The sequence below is a fragment of the Bos indicus genome, chromosome 10 (genome assembly GCF_029378745.1).
Source record: "Bos indicus isolate NIAB-ARS_2022 breed Sahiwal x Tharparkar chromosome 10, NIAB-ARS_B.indTharparkar_mat_pri_1.0, whole genome shotgun sequence".
Classification (NCBI taxonomy): Eukaryota; Metazoa; Chordata; class Mammalia; order Artiodactyla; family Bovidae; genus Bos; species Bos indicus.
In genome coordinates this window covers 44,609,028-44,630,584 of record NC_091769.1, presented here as the reverse complement: position 1 = coordinate 44,630,584, position 21,557 = coordinate 44,609,028, and positions in this window count along the sequence as shown.

The window sequence follows — 21,557 nt, the reverse complement described above, 5'->3', positions numbered from 1 at the left end:
AATTAAAAGCTGCTTGCTCCTTGGAAGAAAAGTTATGACTAACCTAGACAGCATATTAAAAAGCAGAGACATTGCTTTGCCAATAAAGTTCCATCTATCAAAGCTATGGTTTTTCCAGTAGTCATGTATGGATGTGAGAGTTGGACCATAAAGAAAGCTGAGTGCTGAAGAACTGATGCTTTTGAACTGTGGTGTTGGAGAAGACTCTTGAGAGTCCCTTGGACTGCAAGGAGATCCAACCAGTTAATCCTAAAGGAAATCAGTACTGAATATTCATTGGAAGGATTGATGCTAAAACTGAAACTCCAATCCTTTGGCCACCTGATGTGAAGAACTGACTCACTGGAAAAGACCCTGATGCTGAGAAAGATTGAAGGTGGGAGGAGAAGGGGACAACAGAGGATAAGATGGTTAGATGGCATCACCGACTCAATGGACATGAGTTAGAGTAAGCTCTGGGAGTTGGGGATGGACAGGGAAGCCTGATGTGCTGAAGTCCATGCGGTTGCAAAGAGTAGGACACAACTGAGCGACTGAACTGAACCTAACTGAGTAGCTTCCTGGGCTTCCCTGAAAGCTCAGTTGGTAAAGAATCTACCTGCAATGCAGGAGACCCTGGTTTGATTCCTGGGTGGGGAAGATCCACTGAAGAAGCGATAGGCTACCCTCTAGCTGGTGGCTCAGCTGGTAAAGAATCCACTTGCAATGTGGGGTCCCTGGGTTGGGAAGATTCCCTGGAGAAGGGATAGGCTATCCACTCCAGTAGTCTGGCCTGGAAAATTCCATGGACTATATAGTCCATGGGGTCGCAGAGTTGGACACAACTGAGCAACTTTCACTTTCACATAACTTTTTACTGAGTAAGGCCCTGCTTACCAGAGCAAGAACCAGTTTTTCCCACCACCAGTCCCTTCTCTAAGAAAGCTTACACTAGCCTCCTCCATCAGAGGGCGGAGAGAAGAAGCAGGAAGAACCACAATCCCACAGCAACTAAAACAAAAACACATTACAGAAATTTAATCAGGATGAAAAAGCAGAACATTATGTCACAACGAAAGGAGAGATAACACCCCAGAAAAACAACTAAATGAAGTGGAGATAGGCAACCTTCCAGAAAAAGAATTCAGAATAACAATAGTTATCATATCCTGAATATGATTCAGGATCTTGGAAAAAGAATGCAGGCAAAGATTGAGAAGATGCAAGAAATGTTTACCAAAGACCTAGAAGAACTAAAGAACAAACAAACAGAGATGAATAATACACTAGAAGGAATCCACAGCAGAATAACTGAGGCAGAAGCATGGATAAATGACCTGAAGGACAGAATGGTGGCAATCACTGCCACAGAACATAGGAAAAAGAATGAAAAGAAATGAAGACAGTCTAAGAGATCTCTGGGACAACATTAAACACATGAACATTTGCGTTATAGGGGTCCCAGAAGGAGAAGAGAGAGAGAAAGGACCTGAGAAAATATATGAAGAGATAATAGTTGAATCCTAACATGGGAAAGGAGATAATCAACCAAGCCCCAGAAGCACAGAGAGTCCCAGGCAGGATGAACCCAAGGAGGAACATACTGAAATACATAGTAATCAAACTGACAAAATTAAAGACAGAGATAAACTATTAAAAGCAACAAGGGGAAAATGGCAAATAATATACAAGGGAACTCCCATTAGGCTGTCAGCTGATTTCTCAACAGAAACTCCACAAGCCAGAAGGGAATGGCATGACATATTTAAAGTGATGAAGGGAAAAACCTACAATGAAGAATATTCTACCCAGCAAGACTCTCCTTCAGATTTGATGAAGAAATCAAAAGCTTACAGACAAGCAAAAGTTAGAATTCAGCACCACCAAACCAGCTTTATAACAAATGCTAAAGGAAGTTCTCTAGGCAGAAAACAAGAGAAGGAACCCAAAAACAATTAAGGAAACAGTAATAGGTTCACACATGTTGAGGTACCTTGAGTGTAAATGGATTAAATGCACCAACCAAAAGACAGACTGGCTGAGCTGATGAAAACATGTGTGTGTATGCACTTCCACTGACCACATCACTCTGCTTGACCCCCCAAATTGAATGTAATTATTTTATATTGTTAGGTTAATCATGTTCCCATTATGGCTTGCAATTGTAATCACCTTTTATTTTTTGTCTGGCTATTGATTGTGAAAACTGACAAACATCTTTTACTACTGTGATTATGTAACTATTACTTAATATCATTGTATCATGATTGGTCAACAGAAAAATTATAGAATTCTATATCACCGAATCTAGCATTTAATAGAAAAGCCTATAATCACTTTTTATTAAATCCATATGCACATCAGAATTATCTTGGAATTTTCTGAAAAATACAAATGCCCAGGTATTATTATTATTATTATTTTTTTTTTGCCAGAGCTCCAGATATGTTTCTAATGAGTAACCATGTTTAAAAACAACTGGACTTATGAGGATATTTTACTTTTATCTAGTTTGTTTCACTTTTCTATTTCATATTCAGTGCTCCCATTTCATTTAGTTTATGTTTTCCTATTTCTCCATCTCTTTTTTTTAAATGTTCTTTCTCATGCCTTATCAAGCATAGTGGAAAAACTTTTGTATACATAAATATAAATAATATGTATAATATATGTATTTTAGAAAACATGAATTTTTGCCTACCTAAAAAATTTAACATTTTGATTCCACTTGTTTGACTTAGTATGAATAGAATGCTAGATTTCTAATTAAAAATTAGATATGCAACAAGCAATAAAGGTTTACTGTATAGCATAGGGAACTACAGTCAATATCTTATAATAACTTATAATGGAAAATAATTTCAAAAATAACACGTGTGTATACATGTAACATATGTGTGTTAGGTATAATAACGTGTGTATATGTATAACGTGTATATATGAATCACACGCACAAAAAAGGATTCTACTTTTTGAAATTTAGCAATGTTTATCTTTTTGCCAGTTTTTAAACATGTTCTATGGACATCTAATAACAATGTGTAAGATACAAAATTTTAAAGATATTTGTGTGGGATATGATTAATATAAATTAATTAAATATAAATCTATTATATTTAAATTATTAATGACATAATTCAAGATGATCCTAATTCTTATTTTTTCTGCACTTGATAAAATATTCTCAGAGAAATGTTAATGTCTCACTATGATTATTTTTTCTTTTCCCTTGTATTTTTTCTGGTTTTTGTTTTTATGTATCTTTGTTCTTTTATTGTTACGGTGTCTAATGGTACATGATGTCTATCTTCTTTGTGAATTGTACCTTTTATCATTGAAAATATTCATCTTTGTTTCATTTAAAAAAAGAAATGGTAATTATGTGATATTACAGACGTGTTAGGTAATGCTATGGTGACAATCACATTGCGACATGTAAATGTGTCAAATCAACTTGTTGGACATCTTCAATTCAGTTCAGTCACTCAGTCGTGTCCGACTCCCTGCGACCCCATGAATTGCAGCACGCTAGGCCTCCCTGTCCATCACCAACTCCCGGAGTTCACTCAAACTCATGTCCATTGAGTTGGTGATGCCATACAGCCATCTCATCCTCTGTCGTCCCCTTCTCCTCCTGCCCCCAATCCCTCCCAGCATCAGAGTCTTTTCCAATGAGTCAACTCTTTGCATGAGGTGGCCAAAGTACTGGAGTTTCAGTTTTAGCATCATTCCTTCCAAAGAACACCCAGGAATGATCTCCTTTGGGATCAACTGGTTGGATCTCCTTGCAGTCCAAGGGACTCTCAAGAGTCTTCTCCAACACCACAGTTCAAAAGCATCAATTCTTCGGGGCTCAGCCTTCCTCACAGTCCAACTCTCACATCCATACATGACTACTGGGAAAACCATAGCCTTGACTAGACGGACCTTTGTTGGCAAAGTAATGTCTCTTCTTAACTTACATAAAGTACCCTGCCATTTATATCTCAATAAAAAATTACACCTAAAACACAGTAAAATGTAAAAAACTTTAACACTAAACAAAAAATGAAATAAAAGGACATACACAAACACAAGTTCATTTTTTAAAAATTATTAGTTTGAACAGAAAAATTACTCCCTTATACTACTATATAATTTTTAAAAGCTTTTGCTCAGTTCTCAACTTAACCCATCGTGGGTCAGTAACAATTACAAGCATGGCAGAACAATTCCCAGACTTCTCTGCTTCTGTGCCTTTGCTGATGCTGTTTATCTACCTGGAAAGCTGTGCCCATTGCTGTCCATCCTCCCTGCCTCCCCTGGCCCTCATTACCATGTTCATCTTCTCAAGACCTTCTGATCTTTCAAGGTCCTTTCAAATGCCACCTCTGCTAGGAGGCATCTTTCCTGCTCTTTGAGCCTCTGTGGAACACAGATCAACTGCCAACCTTTGGACACTGCATTATGGTCATGGTATACTGGAATCATTATACCCTTACCGGATATTCCACTGCCTGAGCTCGAGGACTTTCTTTCCCATGGTATTAACACAGAGCCTTGTATCAAGTAGGCTCTCAACACACACTTGCTGATTTGATACTTCAGTTAAAAAAAACACAACAATCAAATATGCCATTTGGTTGCTCACAGAATGTTAGTGGCAGAAGCGGGAACAAAATTCAGGGCTTTGGGCTCTTAAGTTCATTCTCATGAATTTGCACAAATATAGCCTGAAAATGTGAGATTTCTATCATAGAGCATCACAGAAATCTGATTAAGAAAACACAGGTCTATTTATTATTGCCAATTGAAATTTGACAGTCTATTTTCCCAAATTTGAACTAAGGCTCAGGCACCTAGAGAAAGCAGAAGTAAAGGCCCTGGAATTAGAATCCACATGTTCTTTGACCTTGGTTCACTTTCACCCAAGATTTGGTCATTCCTGGTTCTCTTTCCAGCTTTAAAAGAGGTGGCAGGGGTGGTGGGGGGTGGAGGAAGGACTCCAGAGGTCTGAGACCCAAAAGCAGTGTTACTAAGAGGGCTGCTGGCAAGGGTCACCCAGCCTCAGAGAGACTCTTCCTGGAAAAGAAAACCCTGGAGGCCAGAACAATGAAGGAACTGGGCCACTTGGGAGGGATACTGAAGACATGGAAAATCCTGCCTACCCTTTCAGGGCCTCCCTGAAGTTATGGGAGGTCAGACTGTGTATGTTTTTTGAGGGTTTGGGTATGTTTTCAAAATCAAGGAACATCAAGCCATGTAAAAATTGTAGTATTACATATTAAATGCCTAATACATAGCAAATTAACACTTTTCACAAACACACACACACATAGATAAGAAGACTGCAGATCTAGCCTCATGTAGAAATAAAGCTAAAAGTCTGTATGTAAGGCTGTGAGTGTGAGGCCTGGGATGGGGGTTGAGGCTGGGGGTAGGAAGACCCACTTCTGATGATTTATGGCTGATGGGGCTCCTTTCTGCCCCCAGAGATTTCAGATATTTATCTCCTAGTCTATCTTGGGAACCACTTTCAGCTGTTTTCTCTATTCAAACACTCCCTAACGGTCTTATTCATTTTTATAGTTCTAATTGCCATGTTTGCTGACTCTCAGATCTGTACCCTTGGTCGAGCCTCTGTCTTGAAACCCAGATCCTTGTAGCCAATCTCTGTACCCAGTGCCCACTGGACATTTCAATCTGTGTATCCTCTTGATACTTCAAGCTCAATGTTCCCCAAAATAAAGCCCACTCTTCTGTCTCCTTCGCCGTTCCCCACTCTTTGACTGTGTGCTCCAGACCAAGCTGGCTGTGAAGAGGCCCAGCATATGTAGTTCTTCCAGGCCGAAACTCCCTCTAACATTTCCCTCCCAGTTCCCTTTGCCAGTTTCCATCTACTCAGCTATAAGATGGCATTTCTTTTATTCCAGGAAGCTGCCACCAAATCCTTAGACCAGGCTGCGCCCCTGGCTGCACACTTTCATCCAACCTTGACCTGCTCTTCAGTTTATTACCATCTTGTCTATGTTCGTACTCAGTCATGTCCATCTCTCTGTGATCCTATGGACTGTAGCCCATCAGGCTTCTCTGTCCATGGGGTTTTCCAGGCCAGAATACTGGAGTGAGTTGCCATTTCCTCCTCCATGGGATCTTCCCAACCCGGGGATGGAACCCATGGCTCCTACATCAGCAGCACATTCTTTATCCACACCATGGTCAGGATTCAATTAATTGTGGACTTTTTCTTCTAATGACTGCACCTACTGCTAGCAGAAACCCCGCTGCCTGATTGCAGGGCTCCTTTCTACCTTGTTTACTGCTCTGTCCCCAGGGTCTGGTATATGGTACCTGGCATACTATAGGCACTTAATAAAATACGTGTGGACTGACTGAATGTATCCTGTTGCTCCATTACTTAAAATCCTTCAAGCTGGCAGGCTTCAAGATAAAGGCCTGTATGTCCCACATGGGATCTGGGGCCCACAATCTGAAGCCTGTCTACATTTCTTCCCACCCTCATTCTATCAGTCCAGTATAATAAGAGTTCAAGTTTTAGCATCAGATGGCCTGGGTTCAAATCACAGCTGTGCCACTTACTAGTCATTTTCCTTGGGAAATTACTAATAGTTTTACTACCAATTTTTTTTTTTTTACTTACTGATTATTTTCCTTGGGAAAACTGGTGAAGCTTTTGGTGCCTCATGCTTCTCATCTATTAAATGGGAATAATAACAGTACTTACCTGGTAGGCTTGTGAATACTAAAGTTAATTTTACTGGACTTCCCTGGTGGTACAGTAGATAAGAATTCACCTGCCAATGCAGGGGACATAGGTTCAATCACTGGTCTGGGGAGATTTCACACGCCAAGGAGTAACTAGGCCAGTGTGCCTGCCACAAGTACTGAAGCCTGCATACTACAGAGCCCGAGATCTGCAACTACGGAGCCCACAGGCTGTGCCTGGACCCCATGTTCTGCAACAAGAAAAGCCACTGCAATGAGCAGTCTGCACGCTGCAACTAGAGAGTGGCCCCCATTTCCCGCAGCTAGAGAAAGCCTGTGAGGAGCAGCGAAAACCCAGCACAACCAAAAATAAATGAGTAATAAAAATTAAAGTAAAGTTAACTTTACTTATTCATCAACATTACATATAGGATACATGTATACATATGTGTATACGAATTTATATGTATCAACATATGTTGTACATATTTGCACATACATGCATGATATGTGCATGTGTTAATGATATTTATTAATTTGCACATGTATATGTATATATGAATTGATTTACAAAAATTCTGTGTGTGTGCATGTGCAAAGTGCTTACACCAGTGCCTGGCACATGCTATGCTCCTTTCCTATCACACCCTCCCACACTCAGTGCTTAAATCAGACTGAGTCAGTTTTGGTCCCGCAGTGCACCATGACTTCTCCGTCTCTTTGTATTTGCTCCCCTCTTGGCCTGGAATAGCCTCATACCCTCCTGCCCTCATGACCCAGGTCAGGTCACCACCTTTGGGGTGCCTTGGGTCACCCTCTCTCCATCTGGTGGTATGCAACTTCCCTCAGCCCATCAATGGCTCATCAAGGACTCCATGTAACTCCTTTCTTATCTTCTGCCATCAATGACTGTGAGCTCCCTGAGGGCAGGGTTTGTGTTTCATTGCTTTGTATCCTGCATCGAGCACAGTGTCCTGGCTCCAGCAGTGCTCTAGAAATATTTGCTGAACAAATGCAAACAATCAAAATGATTTATAGACAGGGCTTGTGTATACATATGTACATGTGGGCCAACGACCCCTGTGGAGGGCCTGGGTGGTCCACAGGAGAGGAAGGAGGGCCATGGTATGAAGGGAGAAGCTCCTCTATTTCTGAGGGTAAGGGTTGGGTGGAAGGGACAGTGCTAACAGAGGAGTGTGTCCACCTTTCCATGTCAGTGTCCCCTGGTGCTATTGGTAGTGGTAAAGAACCCACTTGCCAATGCAGGAGATGTAAGAGATGTGGGGTCAATTCCTGGGTTGGGAAGATTCCCTGGGGGAGGAAATGGCAACCGACTCCAGTATTCTTGCCTGAAAAATTCCATGGACAGAGGAGCTTGGTGGGCTATGGTCCATAGGGTTGCAGAACTAGACACAGTTGAAGCAACTTAGCACACTCACACGTCGTGGGCACATTTTGCAGTTATGGCTGCAATGTTCTACATATTGCAGTGGTTGTAGCTTTGCTACTAATTCGACTGTGATCTTGGAAAACAACTTCTCAAAAATTCAGTTCTCTTATCTATAAAGGAGACCCAATCAGCTGGCTTGGGGTGAAATTAGCTGCATTCCCTTCTACTTTGCTTCCCTAGTAGCTCAGCTAGTAAGGAATCCACCCACAATGCAGGAGAATCTGATTTGATTCCTGGGTGGGGAAGATCTGCTGGAGAAGGGATAGGCTACCCATTCCAGTATTCTTGGGCTTCCCTGGTGGCTCAGCTCGTAAAGAATCCGCCTGCAATGTGGGAGACCTGGGTTTGATCCCTGGGTTGGGAAGATCCCCTGGAGAAGGAAATGGCTACCCACTCCAGTATTCTGGTCTAGAGAATTCCATAGACTATATAGTCCATGGGGTCACAAAGAGCTGGACACGACTGAGTGACTTTCACTTCACTTCTACTGCATAACTCACTGCTTTTAACTGTGTCTGTTCTGATTGTGCAATGTCCATGCCTTTCTATTTGTTAATTTTTGAACATTCACCCTGACCCCTAACTACATAATAAGTATAAATGTAAGGTCATTTCCTTTTTATGTTCTATTTATTAAACATTAGTTATTTGCATACCACGTTCGGTTTATCCTGTATTCACATTTTACCTATACTACTTTTTGGCTAAGTATTTTTATATAAATTGACTTGCTTTTTTGTTTATATCCATTTTAGTCTTGTTCTAAAACACAATATTTTTTAAAATCATGGATTTTTTAGGCAAATGGTACTTTTTAAATACACATGAAAATATATACACAACTGTTATAGTATTCCGGAGAAGGCAATGGCACCCCACTCCAGTACTGTTGCCTGGAAAATCCATGGACGGAGGAGCCTGGTAGGCTGCAGTCCATGGGGTCGCTGAGGGTCGGACACGACTGAGCGACTTCACTTTCACTCTTCACTTTCATGCATTGGAGAAGGAAATGGCAACCCACTCCAGTGTTCTTGCCTGGAGAATCCCGGGGACGGGGGAGCCTGGTGGGCTGCCGTCTATGGGGTCGCACAGAGTCGCACACGACTGAAGCGACTTTTTCACCTGCCCACCATCCTTTTGGGTACAGGTATGCACACTACTCTTTGGGGATCTCATAGACCAGTGGTTCTCAAAGAGTGATCCCTGGACCAGCGACACCAACATCTCCTGGGGACTTGCTAGAAATGTACATTCTCCAGCCCCACCCTGGATGTAATGAGTCTGAATCTATGAGAGCGAGGCCAGCAAGCTGCGTTTCGACAAGCCCTCCAGGTGACACTCTCAAGACTGGGAACAGCTGTTGGAGACCTTTCTGGGCTCCCATGAGCTTCTACACAGAAGTTCCTAACTCAGACCCTTTCCTGAGGCCCAGCTCAGCCCCGCCTCCTCCAGGGCCATTCACTTGTCCTTGTTCAACCACCGAGACTGGGAACAACCACGAGAGCACACACCTGCCTTTCCTGCAGCTCACGCGGCAGGATCCCCCAGAGGCAGCTTCTTCTGGTACAATTTCCTTCCCACTTCTACTGTTTCCCAACCTTTCAGGCACTGAGTTGATTAAATTCAGAGGCAGAAATAAGTCAAACCCTCTGTTCCATACAAACTAATTACCTTCTCTGTCTTCCTCGTTCTGTCCTGTGAGGTAGGGGAGTCCTTGCTGCTCTTTCACCCAGCTTGATCCTCCATGTGGTCGACAGCATTCTCCACTAGGCAGGGCACAAGGCCCCTAGTTGTCCACAGAAGCTTGAAGACACTTTCTTGTCCTTTGACCAGAGGCTTGGACCCTGGAGAAAGAAGCATAGGACCTTGTAAGGATTTGGTTTTGCTCAGCCAGTGATGCTACAGCAAAGCCACCGCTGTTTCCTTCAGGGTTTTTTTCCCCTCTGTTCTCCATGTGCACTCACTCTCTCCTTTGCTGACTTCAGCTATTTTGTAGCTTCAGCTGTTGAAGAAGCTTGAACCCATGTGTGCAATCCCCACCTCCCGGAGAAGCTCTCATTCTGCAATTTCCGGGCTAGCCCCGTCCTCTGCACCTCACAGCCAGCAATTGCAAAGCTGAATCTATCACCTCTGTGGAGAGGAAGAAAACCTTTTACCTTTAACCTTCTAAAGTCTCAGCAGGGCCCCTGCGGGCAAAGAAATGGATTAGTGAGAAAAACACAAGCAAGTTAATTCCCAGGAGTACCTTGTGTATGTGGACATGCGAGAAACCCAAGAAAAAAGAAAAAGTAACTCTCTAAGAGGTGGCTTAGAATTCAGGCTGAAATACCATCTTCATATTCACTAAAAAAAAAAAAAAAAATGGGTGTGGGGAAGGCCAGTCATGGGGACAACAGCAGGAAAAGCAGGGTTGTTTGTGACGCAGATTTAAATCGCTGCCTTCTCCTTGGATAAGAGTTTCTAGTGGTTTAGGGTCACCCTTCTCTTCCTGATACAGAGAGGGAGACACCCTTACAAATGGAGAGTTCCTTTATAAATATAGAGCTTATCCGGTATCTGCTGTTTTTAAAAAATAACCAGCTGAAATAATCCTTATACCAAAGGGGCGCTGTCCGTAATGAACTTGCTCTCTTGCATTTCCCATCTCAGCTAATGGAACCAAAGTCTCCTGCAGCATCCAGGCTAGAGAACCCTCCCTCTTCCTGACCTCCTGCCCCCCTCATTTGGGGTGCTGTCCAGGGCGTGGTAATCCTGCCTCTTCCTCTGGAATCTTTCCTCCCCTCCATCCACAGCCACTTTCTAAGGGAAGGCCCTCGCTCTGTTTTTGTTATTACAGCTTCCAAACTGGAGTAGAATTCTAAATAGCAAGTAAAATCATTAGCACATTAGCACTTTGCTGCTAAAAGTTTTTCAGGGGCTTCCTACCACCTAAAAGATCAAGTTCAACACCTTTGCAAATAAGGCCAGCCCCAGACTTCCTTTCCTGCCTGTTCGCAAAGCACACTGGACGTGCTGGGAGCTTTCTGGCCTTCAGGCCTGGGACACTTTCCGGCAGCCTGTCCCTTCCCATCACCCCTGGGATCCCAGGTCTCCCGTCAACCCTGTGCAGGCTCCCTGACTTTTCCCTGCACCCAGCCGAGCCTCGGCTCTGTCTCAGCACCTTCGGGATCTCTTCAGTGAGGGCAGGGCCTCTGCAGAGGAGAATGGGGTGGTCTCTCATTCACCCTGACCCACTTGGGGCCCAAGCACATACTCCTATCAAATCGGCACTCACACAGCTTCTAGACATTAACCTTTTTCCTGACAGGTGCTGGGGGAGGAGAAACTCCCCCAGGGACATCTTGGGGTGCCTGGCTGGGTCTGAAACTTAAACTGAGAAAGACAGATTAACAGGAGGGGAGCATACAAATTAAAATAAAATTTTAAAAAATGTATGTGGGATTCCTCACCAGAGAATGAAGACTCAAAGAAGTGACCAGAGTAGGAAATGTTTATATTTTTCCGCCAATTAAACAGTAAATGTGTGCAGAATTAACAACACAAAGGAGATTGGACTAAGGATGTTTCAAGGAGGCCCAGGTAACCCTTATCTTCTCTAACAAGGATAAGGGTTCCTTTAACAAGGTTTGTTTAGAGATTCCTCTGGTGCCCTCTATGGGCTGATAAGAGTCTATATCCAGTAAAAGAAGAATTTTATTTCCAGTCTTCAGGCAAACAAGGGAGAGCTTTTCCTGGGTTTGCAACTTCTTAACTGCCTTCAGCTCAAAATAATTTTTTATGTCAGAGGAATATTTTGGGGTGACACGGTCTGGTTTTTTTTTTTTTATCAGCTCTAGCTCCCTTGTACTTGCAGAGTGCCTACCTCCAAGCATGAGTTAGTAACAAAGTTCCCTTCACCCCCAAAGAAATGTGGAAACTCAGAGCAGCCCCAACATTTTGTCTGGAGTCACAGGGGCATTAGGCATGCCCACCTCCCACCCACACTAGGCCTCTTAGAGGACACTCACTATCTTAAGACGTGTGAACGAAAAATGTTGCTTGCCATGGGAGTAAAGAAAGGACGTTACAGCTATCAAGGCCACTAAAGCCGCCACCAAGAACAGAATACTGGCCCTAGATAGCTGAGGTGCCTACCAAAGAAATGATTTAAGTGAGCCCAGACTCTCACTTGTTCCCATACAAAGAAAAGTGCTAAATTCATTAACTTGAGATATCTAAGTTTTTTTTTTTTTTTTTAATTAACAGTAATCTTTTGAAATTCCAACTACCTGGTCTTTGTTGCAAAAACTCCTGGTTTCTCCCTTACCTCTTTGAAGCAGTCCTTCAGAGTTGAGAGACTGAGTCCTGGGCTTAAGTACTGTTTTGCCTGCCAAATAAAACAGAATTCTCAACTTTTAGGTTCTGCTTTTTTTTTTTCAGTCAGCCTAGAACCCAAACTAGCAATCCCCCACTACATTAACAAGTCAGTTTCATTAGCATAACTTTACTAGTCCAGAGACTCTTATGTTGGAAAAGCGAGTTGCAAATCTTTTGTTTCATTGCAGAAATTTCTGGCAAGTCTCAAGTCATCAGCAAACAGTGTAAATTTACATTCCTAGACTCGCCTTACATTTTTGTAGCCCACAATCTTAATCTGTTATACCACAATCCTCTCTCAGTCCTAATCAGGCCTCTCTGATCTGTCTTCAGCCAGGCCTCAAAGAATTATTAAAACAGACCCTGCCCTTCCCTTATCAAGACACTATCAGCCTTCCTTACTGGTAAACGGTAATGAACACAGCTTTGCCATAGTAACAGGTCTTTTGAAAGTCAGCATTCAACAGGCCTGTGTGTACTCCAGGCCTCTGCAACCTAACTAGGGGTTTGTTAGTTTGCATTCAATGTGAGTTTTATTCTCTCACCAAGTTCTGTTTCTTCAGTTAATGCCTGCGTGCTGTGAAAAACTTGGCCAGGCATGGAGACAATCCCCCCAAATGCCTTTGTTTCTAGATGAAAATCGGCCTCTGGCGTCTTCCTGGCAGCAAAACCCACCTGCAGCTTGTGAATGTGACGATGAGGTGCCTTCTGAGAACTGACCAGCAGAGGGTGCTCTTGAGAAAGAAGAATCCTGTGGAAGCGTCTTGTTAGGGACCGGAAAATTCCCACACAGGAGGCACCAGTTAATTTTAATTATTGTAATTAATGGTAAATGCAAGCGGAGCTTCCACAGGACATAAACCCAGAACAGCTAAGGAATGAGAGAGGTGCCAAAGTCAGGAAACCCAGGAGGAGAACCTACCCAAAGTGGTGCTTAGATGAGAATCTGAAGCCTCCAATAGGGTTTTGCCTTCTTACCAACATCCCTGCAATAACAGAATTTCCTCCCAAGTAATTCTGAAACTTGCCATATTTAGGTCATGTCGTGTTGAACTCCTTCAAAACTACTTACTCTGGGTTCCTGGGGAATTATTCTCAACATTCAAACTGAAAGTAACTCTAAGCCAGAAGTTGGCAAACGTTTTCTGGTAATAATAGGCATTTTCACTTCTGTAGGCCATATAGTTTCTGTCACAACTTCTCAGATCTGCTATTGTAGCTCAAAAGCAGGTACAGAAAATATAAAATGAGTGGGCATGGTTGTATTTTAATGAAACCTAATTTATGGACCCTGAAATCTAATTTCATATAATTTTTATGGGTCACAAATATAATTTTTCTTTTTTCCCAACCATTTAAAAATGCAAAAATAATTTTTAGCTTATAGCCATAAAGCACTCTGCCAGGTTTGTCCCACAGACTGTGGTTTTCCAACTCCTGCTTTAAACTATCTCTTGACTTAAACTTTGGACTCCATCTGTAATTTCTACATCTCTCTGAGAGAATATCTTTGTAAAATTTTTTCCCTGGGACCCCATCTAGAAATATTCAGCCTCCAAGAAAGAGGAAGGAAACAAACACCTCTTTGAGGTCCTACTATGTCTATTACTGAGCATAGAGATGTTGAAAATTCAGAGGTTATTGAAAACACATAATTCTCAAGGTTCAACAAAACTAACTGCTCTTTTCTGGTGTGAATATTGACTGCAAAGTGCAAATTTTTCCAGAGAGGCTCTGCCAGATCAGCACTGAACTAGGGGAGAGAGCAAAAGTGGAGCCTGATACACCAAGGTTTGAACCTAAACAGACCCTTAGAGATTGAGATCTTGGGTGTGTGTATGACAACTTCTTCAGCTTCTCTTTCTTCATCTGTAAATTGAAAGATACTATTACCTATCTGATGGGGCTTTAAGGAGAATGTCAAGAACCTGAAACACTGTAGGCACTAAAATAGATGGCAGCTTTTATCACCCAGAAGACAGCGATGAACCCTAAGAAATACCTAAATATCTCTGTATGAGAGCTAGGGTGAGATCCAGTTTTAGTAGTGGGTTATATGATGTCTTAGTCTATTCAAGCTACCCTACCATAGAACACAGCAGCCCATTTGGGCTGAATACATTGACTGGATGAATTATAAACAACAGAAATCTGTTTCTCAGAGTTCTGGAGGTTGGAAGGTCCAAGATCAAAGTGCCAGCAGATTGGCTGTTTGGAGAGAGCCTGCTTCCTGGGTCTTAGACAGCTGTCTTTTCTCTTCATCTTCACACTGGTGAAAGGGATGAGGGAGCTCTGGGGTTTTGTTTATAAACTAACCCTGTTCATGAGGGTTATACCCTCATGACTTAATCATCTCCCAAAGACCTCACCTCCAAATACCAACACACTGGACCTTAGATTTTCAACATATGAATTTGAAGGGAACACAAACATCCAGTCTATAGCACATGATAATAGAGATGGATTGAAAGAGCCTTTTGAGAGCAGTTGTTGTGTTAGTCAGACTCTGCAACCCCATGGACTGGAGAGCAGGGTACACACCAAGTCCCACTTTTTTCTTACTCAGATTAGCTCAGTGGCTGGCATCTAAAGGGATCTCAACTGTAGGGGAAAACTTGTGCTTCATTGGAAAGCACACTCCTCTGGGTTTATCCCATCCTGGTTCCCAGGGGCTCTTTCCCTTTCCTTGCCTTTGAGATATTTTAGGACTCCATGAGTTGTAGGTAACTGATAGCAATGTAAAATAGCTCTTAGTTAGACAGACAACTACAGTCTGTCTAGAGGAGGTTCAATTCACTTCTCTCCCTGTTTGTGAAAGAGGCTAATTTTATATCCATTGCAAATCCACTTCAGTATTCTTGATCTGTAAATGTCTCTGACTTTTGCTTTTAACCTACTATAACATCGGCCTCATTTCCTTATCAACAATGAGTTAAATCTTTGCCACGTGTTTCTTTTACACCTGCCTGACAGTCATGATTCTACCTGTTTTTAGGTAGAAAATTATCTCTTAACATGCTGTTTAATTGTAAAATTGAATTCAGGAATGTTTTCCTAGAAAACATTTGAACAGTATCCAAGGGGACAACCTAAAACACTTTTGTCTCCCCCTTTTGAATCAAATCATCATCTCTCTTCTTATATTCTACTCACAACTCTGCTAGGAAATAGTGATATGATTTTAAATGATGTTTAAAATTTCCCACCTGCCAAATAAGGAGTTGGACTAGAAAACTGTTGATAAGGCAACATTAAACTTTATGGTCTAAGGACTCTGTTTCACTTTTAAAAATTATTGACAACCTCCTTGAATTATGAAGAATTTGGTTTAGGTGGATTGTATCTATTGCTATTTATCATATTAGGGATTAAAACTTAAAATTTTTAACTTATGCATCTATTAATTAATTGAAAATAATAATAACAAACCCATTACATGTTAACATACATAACTTTGTTGTCCAAAATAGAAAACAAATACATAATGAGAAGAATGGCTTTGTTTTTCTTATTTTGTTTTACAATTTTGAAAATCTTTTTAATGATTGACTTAATAGAAGACTGCTAAATTCTATATGTGTGTTTGCCCTCAGTCTGTTGTGACATCGATATCTTTTTTTTTTTTTTTAATTTCCCAAAAACTCAGGATGGGGAACACATGAAATAAACGTAAGAAAAAAAAAAAGAAAGGAAAAAAAAAAGACATTAAGCACGATATCTTTTTTTTAAGTCACTCAGTCATGTCCGACTCTTCGTGACCCCATGGACTACACAGTCCATGGAATTCTCCAGGCCAGAATACTGGAGTGGGTAGCGTATCCCTTCTCCAGCAAATCTTCCTAATCCAGGAATCAAACCAGGGTCTCCTGCACTGCAGGCAGATTCTTTACCAACTGAGCTATCATGGAAGCCCCATCAATATCATGGAGCCTCTCAAATATCCACCCTACATTCATGAATGAGAATAACCACTAATAACATCTTAGTATTAGCATGAATGAGAGCAACTCACACCCTAGTATTATTATAAAAATAATTTTGCAGACCCCCTGAAAGGCTCTCAGGAACCCCTATGAGTTCCTGGAACACTCTTTGAGAACTGCTGCTGTGAAATAAATGGCGATAACCTGCAGGAGGATGTGGTGATTTTCGGCAGTGGGATGTACAAGTACCTCATGCTGACCTCTTTCTTAGATGACAGTTTGCTTTTGCAAGCCTTATAGAACAGTAAATTTTCCTCCCATGTGTGCAGATGCCAGAGCAGCACTGACTGCTGATCTGTGCTGGGATTCTGTTTTCCTAGTCTGAGTGGGATACTGCATATTCTTGGAGTAGGGACAGGAAATGGCGTGGGGGTTGGGGGCAGGAAATGAGCACCATTCTCATCCTTTCCCAAAGACATACTGGGTGAGACCTTGAAGCTACTACATTGCAAGAGCCCTTGGCTGGACTTTTTGCCATTGAAACGCCTGGAAGCCTCCACTGCCACTCAGACCCTGCTTCTGACAATTAGGAGGGTCACTGGGCTCTGAGATCACAGGGGAGCAGCTGCTGGAAGGGAAGGGATTTTCCCTCTCCTGAAAGCCCTAGGAAAAGAAACACTCCAGAACTTCCCTGTTACAAACAGTCTTTTTGGTTCTCTTTGCAAAGGCTTCTCCATACCAGGAAATGTTTTCTGAGCCAGGTGAATACTTCCTAGGTACCAAATGACTACAGTGAAGAAAAGGCAAGTATCGTCAAGAAAGAATTCACTGATTTCTTCATTCCAAAGTGGTGATTCAGGGGATTGAAGTTTACAAACAATCTGCTTATTCTATAAATAGGAGCAGATTCAGAACTTTTTTTTTATCACCTCCCTCTGATGCTCTTGTATTCTAATGTGTATTATAGTAACTGGGAGTTAAGTTTCTGGAATTAAGACAGATTTAGGTTCATGTCCTCAATTTCCCACTTAATAACAGTGGGAACTTTGGGAAATGTCAACTGGTCTAAATTTCAAATTCCTCACCTATAAAATGGGAATGAATTTGTCTGAATTGCCCTAATGCAGAGTCTGAGTGCAGATAACTCATTGGGACTGGTGGTGAGAGTGATCTCAGAAAGCAGAAATGAAAGAGGTAAGAAAATGAAACAGATAACGAGGAAAAAACCAATATTAGGTTGGTTACTAGCCTGGTCAATCGAGACTCAGGTCTGCCCAAGACCCTCTGAGAAATCCTATAAAATGTACCCCTAAATTAGCCTCTGAAAGCGGAGCACCTCATCCCTCACTGGTTGAGGATTATCTCTGAGGGCAATTCACTCCCATCCCCACTCCAGGGAAGGAGGAATCTCTACTGCAGCTGCAGCTGTAGTCAGAAGTGGGTCACTGGATATGACATGAGGCAAGAAAGATGCCTGCTATGGGAGATCAATAATCTCCATGTCACAGAGTTATTGTGAGAATTAAATGCAATTATGTCTACACGATGTTTAGTATCATGCTTGGCACATAGTTAAGTGCTTAATAAGTGTTCACTTTACTGTTGCTGCTGCTGTTATTATTATCATTGTCATCATGGTTATTATCACTGTACTTCTTCGAATGAAAAAGACAGGGGTAAGTTTATGGCTTAGAGGACTCCAGGAATGATAGATTATCCACAGCCTGTCTCTTTCATACCATGATTTACTGTGACCTATGGCCAATTATTATGAATTATGTGGTTTATTACAGTATTTTTAATTTTTCCCTTTGTGTGTGTGTGTTGTCATCAAAATTTGGGCACAAAGGAAAGGCATATTCTGTCCATTGCATGGGGTGGAAGAAAGGTTGTTGACAATTGCTCTGGAGCAGCATTTGCTAATAGGACTTCCTGAATGTAGGGAATGTCCTGTGTCTCTGCTGTCCAATAGACTGGTCACTGGCCGCACATGGCTGCTGGGGACTTGAAATATGGTTAATGTGCAGAGAAACTGAATATTTCATTTTACTCAATTCTAGTTAATTTAAATCTAAAAAGCCACAAGGAAACAACAAGGACCCTGCATATCACAGGGAGTTATACTCAGTATCTTATAATAACTTACATTGGAAAAGAAACTGAAAAAGAACATATATATATATATATATAATTGAATCACTTTACTGTACACTAGAAACTAGCACAACATGGTAAACCAACTATACTTCAGTTTTTGAAAAGGGCCACAAGTAGACATGGTGGAGGGCAATTAAAGACTGTTCTCAGTAGAGAGCTGAATGGACCCTCCCTAGAAAGCTGAGTGCCGAAGAATTGATGCTTTTGAACTGTGGTGTTGGAGAAGACTCTTGAGAGTCCCTTGGACAACAAGGAGATCAAACCAGTCCATTCTGAAGGAGATCAGTGTTGAGTGTTCATTGGAAGGACTGATGTTGAAGCTGAAACTCCAATACTTTGGTCACCTGATGTGAAGAGCTGACTCATTTGAAAAGACCCTGATGCTGGGAAAGATTGAGGGCAGGAGGAAAAGGGGACGACAGAGGATGAGATGGTTGGGTGGCATCACCGACTCAACAGACATGAGTTTGGGTGAACTCTGGGAGTGGTGATGGACAGGGAGGCCTGGCGTGCTGAGGTCCATGGGGTTGCAAAGAGTCGAACACGACTGAGCGACTGAACTGAACTGAGAGCTTAAATTAAGGCAATGTAGTCAGCAGGATTTCCTCTGGCCCCGGGGCCCACAAGGGCCCCCAAATCTCACTTCCAGGTTGGAAAGTAGTGGTATGTTTTAGGCCAAGGGGCTGCTAGCTAAAAAGGATGAAGTTGTAGGGTCATGGAGCCGGCACCAATTGGGGAGGAGAGGTCACATTGACTTTCGTGGGGGTGGTGGGGGCGCGCTTCCTTCTCAGCTGCCTCTGGGAAGCTCACAACAAGACTGACTTTTATAGCTGTGTCTCTGCCTCGTCCCACTTCTCTGCAGACATCTGCCCTGTGCTCAATCCATCAGCCATCACTGCTGAGTACTGCCTGTGTCCCCAACTGCTGAGCTAGGTGCTGAGGAGGATTAAAGAGACACCTGCCCAGCTGGCGTTCTCTGCTCCCTAGTGACAGTTGACCCAGAGAGACAAGATTCTCATATAATAAGCCATTAACTCCAACATCACCTTCTGTGGCTGGTGATCCACCTCTGCCCTCCTCCCCTCTGCTTTCTGTGTCTGAGAACTTCTCACCATGACTGGTAATTACTGTTTACTTGTCTACTTTGCCCACTAAAGCACGCGTTCCACAAAGGCAGGGCCTGTGGGGTCTGCCTCAAATACTGGTCTGTTCAGTGATGATGACAAGGGCAACAGGAGTTGAGCGAGGAAGGAGGTAAGCATTCCCTGAAGTCGTTCACAGGCAGCATCAAATTCAGACTGGGCTTGAAACTGAAAGAGATTTGTTTACTGGAAGAGCTGAGTAATGGCATTCCTGAGGGGGTAACATCATAAGCAAAGGCATGGAGCTAGGGTTGAAGATGCTGTATTTATAGGATACAGGATGAACCAGAGCAGAGTTTAGAAAACAAAGTAGGAATATCCGGGTGGCCTTGACTCCCCAGGGCCTTACCAGTCAGGCAGTTGCGTGTGGACCGGAGAGGCTGATAAAGAGCTCCATGAGCCAGATTACTCTGGGTGGCTGCATGTGGGGAGGCCTAAGTTACCTCAGTGAGTCTGGCAAGATGTGATTGGTACCAGTTATTTTTGCCTTTAATCTTCAGTCTCTGATTCTCTAGCACAAGTGCTTCAGCTTTCTGGGACCCACTGTCCTGCCTGTGTGCTTAGGTTCACAGATGGCTGGGCACATGAACCAGATCTAGCCAATAAAAATCTTAGGAAGTGTTTCAGGGATACAGCCAGGAACTTTTGCTGGTGTTGCTGTGATCTTTCTTCTGTGATTAATAAATGGGTGAGATGTGAGTCTGGAGCTGCAGAAACTATTCTGAATCTGCAGGGGAAGAGTCTGTCTGAGAGTTAAACCAGCACAGAGCAAAGCAGAGACAAGGGAATGAGACAGACATCTGATGGTATCATCTGAGCACCTGGATTCAGCCGAGCCTGAAGTGGGTCTGTTTCTGAGCTCTCCAGTGATTAGCCAGTTTCAGCTAGATTTCAGCCACTTGTAACCAGAGGAGAGTCCTGATTAATGAATGCTCAGGGGTAAGTAGGATGGCTTAGAGTGGGAGGAGATGAGAGTCAGAGTGGCTATACCAGTGGCTGGACATGAGGCATTGAGGGTCTAAACCATGGCACCCTGGGGTAGAGAGAAAAGGCAGAGAGTCAAGAGCAGGAACCATCTAGACTTTTCCTCTCTTTGAGAGTTGTGCAAGCAGGGTCCAGTGATGATCACCTCTTCCTTCATGATGCCCTTCACCTGCTCTTTTTCATTTGGCTTAGACAACTGTGCGAGGCAAGTGAATCAGGTACGCTGCCCCCATTTCTTAGCATGGAGAGGTTAAAGGACTCGGCCAAGATCACACGAACTCTGGGGCCCCGTTCCTGTTTTCCAGCTCACCGTGGATGGGCTCTTGCTTGCCTACAGTATGAACCAAGGTCACCGGCCACCATCTTTCCATCACCTAATGAAGAAGGACACCCTGCCTCCAGGCCTCTTTTATCATGGACATGGAGAAACATAGGAATTGTTACTGAGGAAAGGCCTGGGAGCCCGTGACCCCCTTCATTAAAAATAAATTCTGCCTGAATCTCCTGGTTCTAAATAGAAGAGAATGTAGATTTGGGGCAGAACCGAAGGGGAAGGGATTTCCCTTGGCAAATTATTTGCAATTTGTGGATTGGAGCTGACCCAGCTCCAATTCCCACGTCACTGTGAGCGCATTCTAAAATGTGAGCAGCTTATTAAAGAACCAGAGCTGGAGGCGATCCTCCCCCGGGGCTCAGTGGAACAGGAGCAGAGTTAAAACCCACCAGCTTCCTCCTCCCAGTCTCACATCCAGGAACGGCCGAAATTCTCAGCCACGGTTCACTCTAGGGCGACCACTTCCTGCAGCTGTGGGAACAAGAGCCAGCATGTTGACAGTGAGTGTGTGCCTTTCGTGAGGCATG